This window comes from Vombatus ursinus, unplaced genomic scaffold (genome assembly GCF_900497805.2).
Source record: "Vombatus ursinus unplaced genomic scaffold, bare-nosed wombat genome assembly UNPS02012319.1, whole genome shotgun sequence".
Lineage (NCBI taxonomy): Eukaryota > Metazoa > Chordata > Mammalia > Diprotodontia > Vombatidae > Vombatus > Vombatus ursinus.
The window spans coordinates 2806667-2819378 of NW_020952097.1; the positions used below are offsets into that span (position 1 = coordinate 2806667).

Genomic DNA, 12712 nt, shown 5'->3' on the forward strand with positions numbered 1-12712 from the left:
ACCAAACACTTGACACTTACTAGCTGTGTGACCCTGGGGCAAGTCACTTAACCCTGATTGCCTATAAAAAAATAGAAAAAAAAGATTTTTCTTAGTTTCCTGATTTTCTTCTAATTTTACCTACATTGGTTTTGTGAAAAACTTTTTAATTTTATGCAATCAAAATTATTCCAGTTTACCACCTATGAACCCTTCTTTCTTATTTGATCATGAATTCTTCCCCTATACATAGAGCTGAAAGAAAATTTCTTCCATGTTCCAGTAATTTAATTATGATGTCACTCTTTATGTCTAAATTACATGCCTATTCTGACTTTATTTTGCTATGTGATGTTGGCCTCTACCTAGTTTCTGCCAGACTAATTAACATAATATTGAATACTAATGATGATGATGGATATCTGACATGGTTACCTTTTTATTAGAAAAGCTTCTGGCTTAACCACATTATGTATGATGCTGGCTCTTGGTTTTAGATAGATATTACTTATTTATCACTTAAAGAAAGCTTCATTTGTTCCGATGCTTTCTGATGTTTTTAACAGGAATGGGTCTTACAGGTTGTCAAAAGCTCTTTCTGTACCTATTGTAATAATTTTATGATTTTTATTCTTTTTGTCATTGATACGGTCAATTATGCTCATAATTATACTGATATTGAGCCTGCCCTGCATTCTTGGTATAAATCTAGCCTGGGCATAATATATGATCTTTGTGTTATACTGATGTAGTCTACTAGCTAATACTTTATTTAAATTTTTTGCATCAACATTCATTAGAGAATTTGATCCATAATTTTCTTTCTTTCTTTTAACTCTTCCTGTTTTAGATATGAAAAACATGTTTGTATCATGGAAGGAATTTGTTAGGATCCCATCTTTACCTATTTTTTGAGGCAGTTCAGGTTGTGTTTGAATTAATCATTCTTTAAATTTTGGTAGAATTCACTTTTAAATCCATTTGGTCCTGAGGTTCTTTCCCTTGGGAGCTCATTTTTTTTTTACTTTTTCAGTTTCTCTTTCTATGATAGTGTTATTTACATATTACATTTCCTATTAATGCTGTTAATTATATATAATTATGTATACAGATTCTATTAACCTGTATAATTCATTTTTTTGTAAATGTTCATCCATATCATAGAGATTGCCAATTTTATTCACTTATAGTTGGGCAAAATTGTACCTAATAAGTGTTTTTATTTTTTCTTAATTTGTTGTGAATTCACCTTTTTAATTTTTCATAAGGGTAATTTGTTTTTTCTTTATTTTTTTCAAATTAGCTAATGGTTTATCTATTTTGTTGTTGTTTTAAACAACTCTTGGTTTTCTTTATTAATTCAACTTTTTTTTTACTTTTAATACAGTTCATCTCTACTTTGTTTCAGAATTTTTATTTTCAATTGAAGGTTTTTAATTTGCCAGTTTTCTAGTTTTTTTTAGTTGAATACCCAACTTGTTGATCTACTCCTTTTCTATTTCAGTGATGAAAGAGTTTAGAGATTTAACATTTCCCTTAATTACTGCTTTGACTGCCTGCCCACACTTTTTGAAATATTGTCTCATTATTGTCAACATCGTTGATGAAATTATCATTGTTTGTATGATTTTTTCTTTGACCCACTAATTTTTTATTTAGTTATTGTTTTCAATTAACTTTTTATCTTTGCTTCAAAGGCCCTTATAAAATGTAATTTTATTGCATTATGGTCATTAAAAATTATATTTTATATTTCTACTTTTCTGCATTCACTTTTGAGGTTTTTATGCCCTAATACATGGTCAGTTTTTGTGAAAGTGCCATGAGGAGTCGAGCAATAGGCATACTACCTTCTATTCCCTTTCAATGTTCTCTAAAGGTCTATCATATCAAGCTTTTCTAAAATTATCTTTATCTCCTTAACTTCTTTATTTTCTTCTTCTTTTTCTTTTATTGTTCACCTTATCTAGGCCTGAGAGGATAAATCAATGTCTCCACCCATTATAATCTTATTGTCTATTTCTTCCTGTAACTCATTTTTCTTTTTCTTCAAGAATTTAGATTCTATGCCATTTGTTTATAATGTTTAGTATTGCTATAAATTCATTGTCTATGGTACCTTTTAGAAAAATGTAGATTCTTTGCATATCTATTTTAATTGGGTCTATTTTTGCTTTTGCTTTGTCTGAGATCATGACTGCCACTCCTGACTTTTTTTACTTCAGCTAAAGTGTAATAAATTCTACTCCAACCCCTTAATTTTAACTCTGTGTGCATTTTTCTGTTTCTAATGTATTTCTCATAAATGACATACTGTTGGATTTTCTATCTGTTGAGCACTTGTTTTGTTTTGGTGGGTTTTGGGGGGGGGTCTATCCCATTCACAGTTAGAATTTCTGTGTATTTGATATATATACATATATATGTATATATATATATATACATATATATGTGTATATATATATATATATATATATATGTATGTATATACTTTTCTTTTTTCCCTACCCCCCTTTAAGAGTTGGTTTTGCTTCTAATGCTTCCCTTAATCTACCCTCCCTTGTGAACCCTAAACTCTACAAACCCCAATATGAAACAGAGTCTGCTCTAAGAAAAAGACAAAATGAAATTGGGGTACATGTGTCCACAGTTAAATTTTTCAAAGTCATTTGACATGCATTTCATGGGAGTTCAGTCCAAAACTGGCTCAGTTTGGGATTTGGGGGTGTAGTGCTATATGCCCTTCAAAGAGTAGGTGTTCCCAAGGGGGTGCCAATCAACCATAACTGGTTGACATACTAGGAGGTGGGTAGGTTCCTTAGATCACTGAGTCCACAGGGGCCCATATCACCCACCATCAAAGGAAATACCACCTCCCCAGTCTTGGAAGTCTGTCTTCACCCAAACCTGAGTAGGTAAAATCAATTCAGGCCTAGGTTGGAGTTTGACCAAGATAAGAAGATTCAATGCAATCTCATTATCAGAGAAGTCCTTCTGAAGAACTTTGAAGCAGAAGGCTGCAGTTTCCAAGAGACATATTATCAAGAGAAATCATTTTTAACATCCTCTTTTTCTCTCCTTTTCCTTCAATCCATTTCTTTCTTATTTTGTTGTTGAGTAAGATACATTCCTGTACTGTGTGAGTATGTCTATTCTTCCTTCCTTCAGCCAGGTCAAATGAGAGTAAGTTTCAAATTTGGTTTGCTCTCCCCTGACCCCACATGTACATGCATGTGCTTCCCTCCTCCTTGTTGAATAAACTTCTCTTTGTGCATCCCATTTATGCAGATAATTTTTCCCATTATTTCCTCTCACTTCCCTCCTCTCCCAGTGCAATTCTCTTCTCCTCTCCATTCATTTTTCTTTTAAGATCATCCAAATACAACAGAATCACACTTAGTCCTATCTGATTAGACTCCTGGTGACAATAAAGTTCTGAGAAGTTACGTGTATCATCTTCCTGATGGGGAATGGTCCCAAGCCAAGACCTTTGCCCCTTACCCCAAAAAGAATTTGGGTCCCATTTGTCTAAGAGATTCTTCTTGAATTCTCCCACTTGATCAAGAAGGTCTCAGGTCCCCTGAGGCCATATTGGCCTTTCATTGTGGCTAGGCCCAATCTCCCAATTTTCTGTTACCCTTGGCCTAGCCTAGACCTCTATTGTCTTACTTCCCTATGGCTCCAGGCCACTTCCCACCCTTAATCCTATCTAGGCTCCATTCTCTCTTGGCCATGTGGTCCAGGTCCCTGGAGTTCTATTACCTCATAGATTTCTTGGCCACTCCTAGATCCCTCCATAGTTTTTCTGTATATAAGGTCCATCTTGTCTCCATTAAGATGTCAGTATTTTTATAACCTAGCCACTGCTCAGATTTTTGCAATCTAGCCAATAGCTCATAGGTGCTCATATGGTGGATCTTTAATAAACCTTGTCTTTGGCTGAAAGAAGGCTTGGGTCAAATTCTTTCAGGCACGACCTATGTGTCATGATCTTGGGGTCTCGGCTCCCCTAAACCTCTGGACCTCATCATCCCCATATAAAAATGTAAACAGTTTAACCTTGTTTAATCTTTCATTATTTCTCACTCATGTTTACCTTTTTATGCTCTTCCTTACTCTTGTTTTTGCTAGCTTTTCTACTCAGCTCTAATCTTTTTATAAGGAATGCATGGGAGTCCTCTATTTCATTCAAGCTTCATTTTATTTTATCCTGTAATATTATATTCAGTTTTACTAGGCAAGTTATATTAGGCTGTAACTTAATATTCTTTGCCTTCTGGAATATAATATTATTGATTCTCCACTCCTTTGTAAAGGCTACTAAATCATGTGTAATCCTGACTATGTTTCTTTGGTACTTGAATTTGTCTTTCTGGCTTCTTGCAGTATTTTTTCTTTCTTTTGAAAACTCTGGATTTTGGCTATGATGTTTCTGGAAGTTTTCACTTTGTAGTTTCTTTCAGGAGGTGACTGATGGATACTTTCTATTTCCACTTTGTCCTCTGGTTTTAAGAATTCTGGGTAGTTTTAAGATTTCTTGAAATATGACTGATATCTAGGTTCTTTTTAGTCATGGAGTTGGGATAGTCCATTGATTCTTAAAGTTTTTTCTCCTTGATCTGTTTTCTAGGTCAATTGTTTTTGCTTTGAGGTATCTTAGTTTTTTCTATTTTTTCTCTTTTACTTTTTAAAAATATTTTTGTTGCCTCATGCGTGAAGTCATTGGCTTCTATGTGGTCTATTCAAATTTTCAGGGAATTTGTTGCTTGGGCAAAGTTTTGTACCTCTTGTGTCAAGCTGTTCATTGCCTTTCCTTTTCTTTCTTTCCCCCATAGCTCTCATTTCTTTTTCCATTTTTTTCTCAAGCACTATCATTATATTTATAAAAATATTTTAATTTAAAAAAAACACTTGTTTCATCTTTTCTAGAAATTCTAGTTGATTTTGTACCATGTTATGTTTTCCTCTGAGTTGTTGCTTGTAGATGTTTTGGAGTCTTTCTTGTCTTCTGTGCTTATGTCTCAAGTATCCCTGGCACCAGAATAGCTCATTATGGTGTGGTTCTTTTTTTTGTTTGTTCATCCTTCTAGCCTAGTTCCTGACTTTGGATTTGATGTTAGGAATGGGCTCTACTGTGCATCTGGAGAGAATATCTGGGCTGGTCCTGTAGTTATTTTTTTGCGAGTATTGAGTGTTGTTTAATTCCAGGATCTTAGGAACATAATGGAGACTACAAATTTTCAGTGTTCTCAAAAAGGTATGATACAGAGGAAAGACTGGTAGCTGTTTTCTTGGTCTGAGCTCTGCAAGTTCCCAATCTGGGTTTGGGTCTGTGCAAGAGCAAAAGGCTCCTGAACTCTACCTCTATCAGCTGGCTAGAAAACTATTGGTTCAGAGTAGCAAGATTGTAGGTTCCACTTTGGTCTGGGAGTCTTGCCCTGGTTATTCCTTTCCAGGCTGAGGTAGATGCTAGAAATGAGATCCTGTTCTGTGTTATAACATTCCTGCTCCTGTTGCCAACTTTTGAATTTGCTCCTTTATCAATAAACTACCCAGGGCCTCCATACTAGGGATTACTACTCCTTTGTGAAGGTCCTTTTTTCAGTCTAACCTGGATCTGTCATCTAGAATTGGATAGAAAGCAACAAAGCTGCCACTTCATACTTGTCCCCATGTCAGTCCTTGGGCATGGGTCTGGGAGTACACCAGTATGGGTCTGGGACCTCCTCTCACCTTGGTGGATAGTCTTTTCCTTGGTCCTGTGTCCTATGATGTTGGCTTGACAATGTCCACAAGTGTCCACAGATTTCCGTCTGTCTCCCTATCCAAAGCTAGCTTGAAGAAATAACTCAGGGGGAATTTTTCTGGATTTTTTCATCAGGATTCAGTCTGAATTTTCTAGCTCTATTTGAAGGAGTTTGGGGAGGGGAGCTCACCACACTGATTCCTAACACTCTCTATCCAGTGGTTTAGATAAAGGATTAGGTAATGTGTCTATCTCATTTGAGGATGGCATAACTGGGGAGAATAACTACGATTCTGGATGAGTCAAGATTCAGAAAGATCTGAACAAGACAAGCCATACCACCAAACAAAATTGAATACAGTGGAATTTAAATGGGATAGATGTAAAGTCTTACACTTGGGGTCCAAAAAAACCAACTTCACAAGTATAAGATTGAGGAAGTGTGGCTAGAGAGAAATTTCCCTGGGGAAAAAATAGATCTTGGAGTCTTAATGGACTCCCAAGTTCAATGTAGTACCTAAGAAAGTTAGTGCAATGTTAGGCTGAACCAAGAGAGCTATAGTAGCCAGGACTTGGAAAGTAACAGTATAGCAAAAATTGGGTCAGAAGATGATGGTGATTGTGGTAATGATGATGACAAGGATAATGCTGATGTTGATGCTGATGCTGATGATAGCAGCTAACATTTATATAGTACTTATTATGTGCCAGACACTGTGCCAAGTGAATTACAGTGATTATGTCATTTGATCCTCACAACAACTTGGGGAGGTAGGTGCTATTATTATCCTCATTTTACAGCTGAGGAAACTAAGTGAAACAGAGATTAAGTAATATGCCCAGGGTCATACTGCTGATAAGTGAGACCAGATTTGAACTCAGGTTTTCCTGACTCCAAGTCTTAGTTTAAATCTTAGTTTAAAAAGGCCAAGGTCACCCGCTGCATTCTGGGCCACAACAATTTGAGTTGGCATTGCTACCATTTTCTTCTTTTTCTTCTTCTCTTCTCTTTCCTTCATCACATGTGGTCCTTCTGTCCACATGGGGAGTCATATCCTTACATGTGGGTGCTCTATCCAAAGGAATATAATTTTTGGTCACTTATACTTTGTAATTTATCTTTTGGTTTGGGGCTAGATTTTTAAAATTTCCTATTTATTTATTTCATCATTTTTTTTAAAGATGGGAGAAGGGGCAGCTAGTTGGCGCAGTGGATAAAGCATCAGCCCTGGAGTCAGGAGGACCTGAGTTCAAATTTGGCCTCAGACACATAACACTTACTAGCTGTGTGACTCTGGGCAAGTCACTTAACCCCAATTGCCTCACCAAAAAAAAAGAAAGAAAAAGAAAAAAAAGATGGGACAATTAACTCTTTGTCTTGCACAGTTTTAATTTGTGATTTCTTGAAATATGGCTCTGAAAAATACAGGCTATGAAAAAGCCCATCATGATTCAAATGGAGCTACTTAACTAAGCCTTTAAACACAAATCACTCTGGCTTTCATTGAATGGCCAATAATAGGTGCCAGCCCAAGCCTCTCTTGATCACTGTTTGGCTTTCCATGGCTCTGAGCATAAACAGTAATTGCTTTCTGTTCTGGCTAGAAACTCTGAGGGTCTTCCCCCCTCCTAGAATGATTCTTTTATGATGACAGACTAGGCCATCTTTTGTCTCAATTCTTCCCTACAACTTAATCATTAAATGGTTATTGCCTCAGACAAACTGAGACCTGGGAAAAACCTTAGTTTTAAAAGACCAAGGTCATCCACTGCATTTTATGCTGATGGGGTATGGGCCCAAGCCGAGACCTTTGCCCCTCACTCCAAAAAGAATTTGGGTCCCATTTGTCTGCTGGCCCCAGAAAACCCTTAAACTTTCCTTGAACTCACTTACTTGGTCAAAGAAGTCTCAAATGGTTGCCTGAAGTTACTATTATTCCAATTGACTTCCTAGGCCCTATCTCCCAGTTCTTTGATACCCTAATTCCTTGTGTTCCCATCCTTGATATTATCAAGACCCCATTCATCCTTTTCCTTATCTTCTAGGCCCTATCTTCCAGTTTCTTTGTTACCCCAATAAAGCCTAGCCCTCCATTTTCTATTCCCAGATGACCCCATTCAGCCTCCCAGACACTCCCATTGGAATTCTCCCTAAACTCCTCCCCCAGTCACCCCAACTTCAAGATCCTCCTCCCAGCCCCTTCTCTAGTCACTCCAAATTACTTGCCTGTATATAAGATACAACCTGGCTATAGTTTAGGACCTGAGATTTTTTCATGCCGGCTCATCCTATGAGCTTCACAAATGTTCAGATTCATCTTTAATAAACCTTGTCTTTGGCTGAAAGAAGACTTGGGTCAAATTCTTTCAGGCAGGACCTGTGTGTCATGATTTGGGGGTCTCAGCTCCTCTAGCATCTAAACCTCAACAATGCTATGTGAAGATGTGATGAAGGAACTGACAATGTTTAGCCTGGGGAAGAGAAGCCAGAGGACACATCTGATAGCTGTCTTCTAATATTTGTAGGGTTGTCACATGGAAGGAGAAAATGCCCTAGTTCTATTCAGCCCCAAAGGACAGAACTAAGAATAGGGAGGTTGGGGACAGTGCAAAGAAGCAACATTAGACTTGATGGAAGGAAGGACTTCCAAACAATTGGAGCTATCCAAGAATGCAGTGGGCCATCTCAGGAAATAGTAGGCCCCCTTCAAGCAAAGACTGGATGGTCATTTGTTCTACATGTTGCAAGGGGAATTCCTTCTCAGGTACAGCATGGACTAGGTGGCCCCTGAGCATCTGTGATGCCGATTCCTTGAGAACAAATAGGTATTTATAATGAGAGCACAGGCTCCTTGGCAATAATACACCTTGGCTGCAGAGATTAGCAGGTTTTTTTTTCAATAAATCCCCCGAGAACAGATCACAGTGTAACTCCCACTGAGGGGCACAGTGATTCATAGCTTACTCCAAATCACCTCTCTCATCAACCTAGGAGTCCCTAATGAGCTCTGGTTGCCACAGATTAAGATTGAGATCTACAGGCATGTGTCTCAGACATTAGACCCTCCAAGAAGCTGTTGCATTTTCTGTTGATGATTTTATCAGTTCCCAGAAAGTGACTTTGAGGTTTTGGTACTAAAGACACTCAAAGAGCCTCAGAATAGCCCAGTCATGATGACTGTGCAGTCCTCCTGCTGCACAGCATATCTGATCCCCAAAACTGCCTTAGTCCAAAGGCATTTCTCTGACACCTCCCCAGATTTCATCCCTGAAAGTATGATGTCAATGTCCCTCTCCCCAACACACTGGGTAACAAAACCATCAGAGACCAGAATCTATCCCCCATGTCATTCTGAGCAAAATACTTTTTACAGTTTTCCCAGGGTGAGGTTATCTAAAACCTTTCATTGGACACCTTCTGGGACAAGGATTTCTCTTTCTTTCCCAATAGTTAACATCCAAACTGGGAGTTTTCTCACCTGGATGACCTTGGAAAGTCATTTAACTTCCCTAATCCTAATAGTAGAGAGTTTAAGCACATAACTTTTGAGATCCCTTTCATCTACACACACTCACACACACACACACACACACACACACACACACACACACACACCCCTCCTGTGGAGGAGGGGCCAGCCATCTCCATCAACTGCCACCAACTGGCACTCACAGGGCAGGCAAGCCAGCCCAGCTGAAGCAACAGGGTACTCTGAGGGATGAACAAAGGCAGCATTTAACAAGCAACTAGAACCACCATCACCACCTTGACCACCATCTCCTTTCAGATCCATGTAGATACAGCTCAGGATCCTGAACTCCAAAGTGTTAGGAATGAGGGCAACTAGGTGGTGCAGTAGATGCAGCACTTGCCCTGGATTCAGGAGGACCTGAATTCAAATCTGGCCTCAGACACTTAACACTTACTAGCTGTGTGACCCTGGGCAAGTCACTTAACCCCATTGTGTAGACAAAAAAAATTAAATACCAAAGTGTTGGGAGTAGCAACATTTCCAGCCTGTAGTCCACAGCCATATCATTCTGGGAAACCCTCCCTGAGGGGATGCAACCTGGCAATCACCTCTGCAGGGCTACAACCTCAACTTCTAGAGACACAGAAAACAAAAGGTCTTGCCACCAAAGTCCTTGGTACTATCAGATGGTTAAACATAGAAGGTGATAGAACTTTATCAGTGGAAATGACATTTAACAATAGTCATGACCATCTGCTTTGCCACTGCACCTTAAGGACCATGGGACCTTTCTGTCTGACTTGCAGTTGAAACCTTCCATGTGTGATCTCTTCACAATTAGAATGTGAGCTCCTTGAGAGTAGAGACTATCTTAACTTTCTGCTTATATTCTCAAGGCTTTGATGAGTGCTTTGCACATAACAAACAATTAATAAATGCTTTCTTCATTCATTCATTTTCATTTGTTTCATGCATCAATTCACATACATACACACACTGCTCCTAGTTTTGTCCTGTAGGGCCAATTAGAATGACCTTTGGTCCCTCTTAGATTTAAGGTATCTAAAGTTAGTTCAAGTTCATCCCATTCCCAGAGGAAACTGAAGTATACTGCTTCCCCCTGAGGTTGTAAAGGCTCAACACAAGAAAGAACTTCCCCACTATTAATGTTGTCCAAAAGCACAAGAAACTCAATAAACGGAATAAGCTCAAAGCTCTCCCTAAGTCACCCCACCTCCAGTCTTTTCTCCTGTCTAAACTGAACATGCTATCAGAATTATCTTAAAACCAACTTGGACTGAATTACTCCCCTGCTCAAGGAGCTTCAGTGGCTCCTCATTACTCAGAGTGTCAAGGTTTAGATTCTAGGGTTGCTGGGACCCCGCAATCACCACATGTGGGTCCTGCCTGAAAGAATTCAACCTAAGTCTTCTTTCAGCCAAAGACAAGGTTTATTAAAGATGAGCCAGATAGGCCAGATTCTTAAGGAATCTGACCATTTGTGACACTCGAGAGTGGGCATGAGGAAATCTCAGCCCTTAAATGGTGACCAGGATGGATCTTATATACAGCAAGACTATGGGAGGGATCTGGGAGTGATCAAGTAGTTTTTTGGTGACTGGAGGTGGGGGCTGGGAGAAGGGGCATCTTGATGGGAATGGCCAGTACTGGAAGAGGAGTTTAGGGAAGATCTTGAAGCTGGGGTGATTGGGGTGGGTCCTGGGAGAATCCCAAAGGGAGTGTCTGGGAGGTTGAATGAGGTCAACTGTAAGATAGGGCCTAGAAGATGAAGAAGAGATTGAATGGGGTCTGGATAAGATTAAGGATGAGAAATATAACCCAGGACTATAGACAGTAGAGGACTAGGCTTAATTAGGGTATCAAAGAAGCAGGAGATAGGACCTAGGCAATAAGGGAGAGCCAGTTGATAGGAATAATAATCAGAAGACTGCTAGACTTTCTTGACCAGGTAAGTGAATTCAAGGAAAGTTTAAGGGTTTTCTGGGGCCCATAGACAAATGGGACCCAAATTCTTTTTGGGGTGAGGGGCAAAGGTCTCTGCTTGTTCCCAGACCCCATCAAGAGGATAAAGTCCAAATTAACACACCTCTCTAACTTTATATTACAGTACCCTTCTCTAGGGATTCTATGTTCTAGATAAACAACTCCATCAAATATCTGGAAGATCTCAAAACCTCAGATTCTCACTGCTTGAAGGGAGATCATGGTCCATCTAGCCAGAGACTTAACTAAGGATGGGATGACCAGAGCTTTACCCCAAGGCAAGGAAGTTTTGAGGATATAGAACTTTTAAAAGATGATTTTATAAGATTATTCCATTTTAAGATGTGTTACATTTATGTTTTAGTGAGATCTTAGGTTCAAAGAGCTACAGCTGGAAGGGCCCTTGGAAGTCATCTAATCCCAACTCCTTATTTTTACAGATGGAGAAACTAAGTGTCAGACCTTAAGTGCCTAAGGTCACATAGCTAGTAAGTGTCAGAGGCAGGATATTTTCACCCCTTCAACAGTATAGAGATGGTTTAGCAATAAAAATTAGTTAATTTGGGAAGATTCTAGATGGTGTGTCTCCCACTGCCCTGAAACCAGACCAGATGAGTCTTTCACTAGGTGGCAGACTCACCTGCCCTGATAAGTTGGGGCTTCCCCCAAACTGTCACTCTTTGTGAGGGTGATGTCCAGGATTTCTGTCCAGCACTGTCGAATTGAGAGCAAGTTTTTATCTGGTGCCAAGATTTCTTGTTATACCTCTACATCTAGACCTTTTAAGGGCTGCTTATCCAACTTTGGTGTCCATCTTTTACCCAAATCTCACCTGGGGCTCCAAGAAGCTGTAACATGTGCAGCAGCCACACTCTGGTAAAATCATCCCATAAATTGGGCTAAGCCAGGTTGAAGGTAACCTACAGGCCTTAAACCAGTTGGAGAGTTAGGAGGATGTCTACCCCAAGCATGTGAAGACTTCCCCTGATGGAATGGGTGGTGAGAACAATTTGGGCCAACAGGCCATGAAGGTGGCTGAGCAGGCATTGTGGAGCACTTTGAACTTGGCTAGACATCAAAGACACCAAGGTCATCCACTGCATCCCAGGCCATTGCTACTTATCTTTTGTTTTGCCATCAGACTTTGATGATTCTGGAAGAGAGAGAGAATCCAATTCACGCATAAGTTAGGACATAACCCTGTGATGTCACTGGTCCCCTTCAAAACAAAGGATGAACAAACACACTCCTGAACATGCTTGGAGACCCTCCTCACTAAGGGTTGCAGAATATGGCAAAAAGAAAACAGGAGGTGGGGAATGGTTGTAGCTTGCCTTATTTGTCTGGTAATAAAATAATTGAGGGATAGAGAGTATACCAGGTTGTGGGAACTTGCAAGCCACAGTGGTGTTAATGGATGACAGTTAGCTAATAATGCTTACAATAGCCAAGAAGCATTGTTGCCAGGCAAGGACAGGGGCATAGGGGTGCTCAGCTTGCTCCTTACATT

General features: G+C 39.4%; 1 long non-coding RNA gene across 1 annotated transcript in view; it reads right to left on the reverse strand.

Moving 5' to 3' along the window:
* Positions 1-27: 27 nt before the first annotated feature.
* Positions 28-12712, reverse strand: part of LOC114039764 — a 37072-nt gene continuing 24387 nt past the window's right edge. Inside the window, exons 3-4 of the long non-coding RNA XR_003568701.1 lie at positions 12035-12355; positions 28-61 (exon numbers count right to left, since the gene is read on the reverse strand). This is a non-coding gene — a long non-coding RNA (uncharacterized LOC114039764). The remainder of the gene's footprint in view (positions 62-12034; positions 12356-12712) is intronic.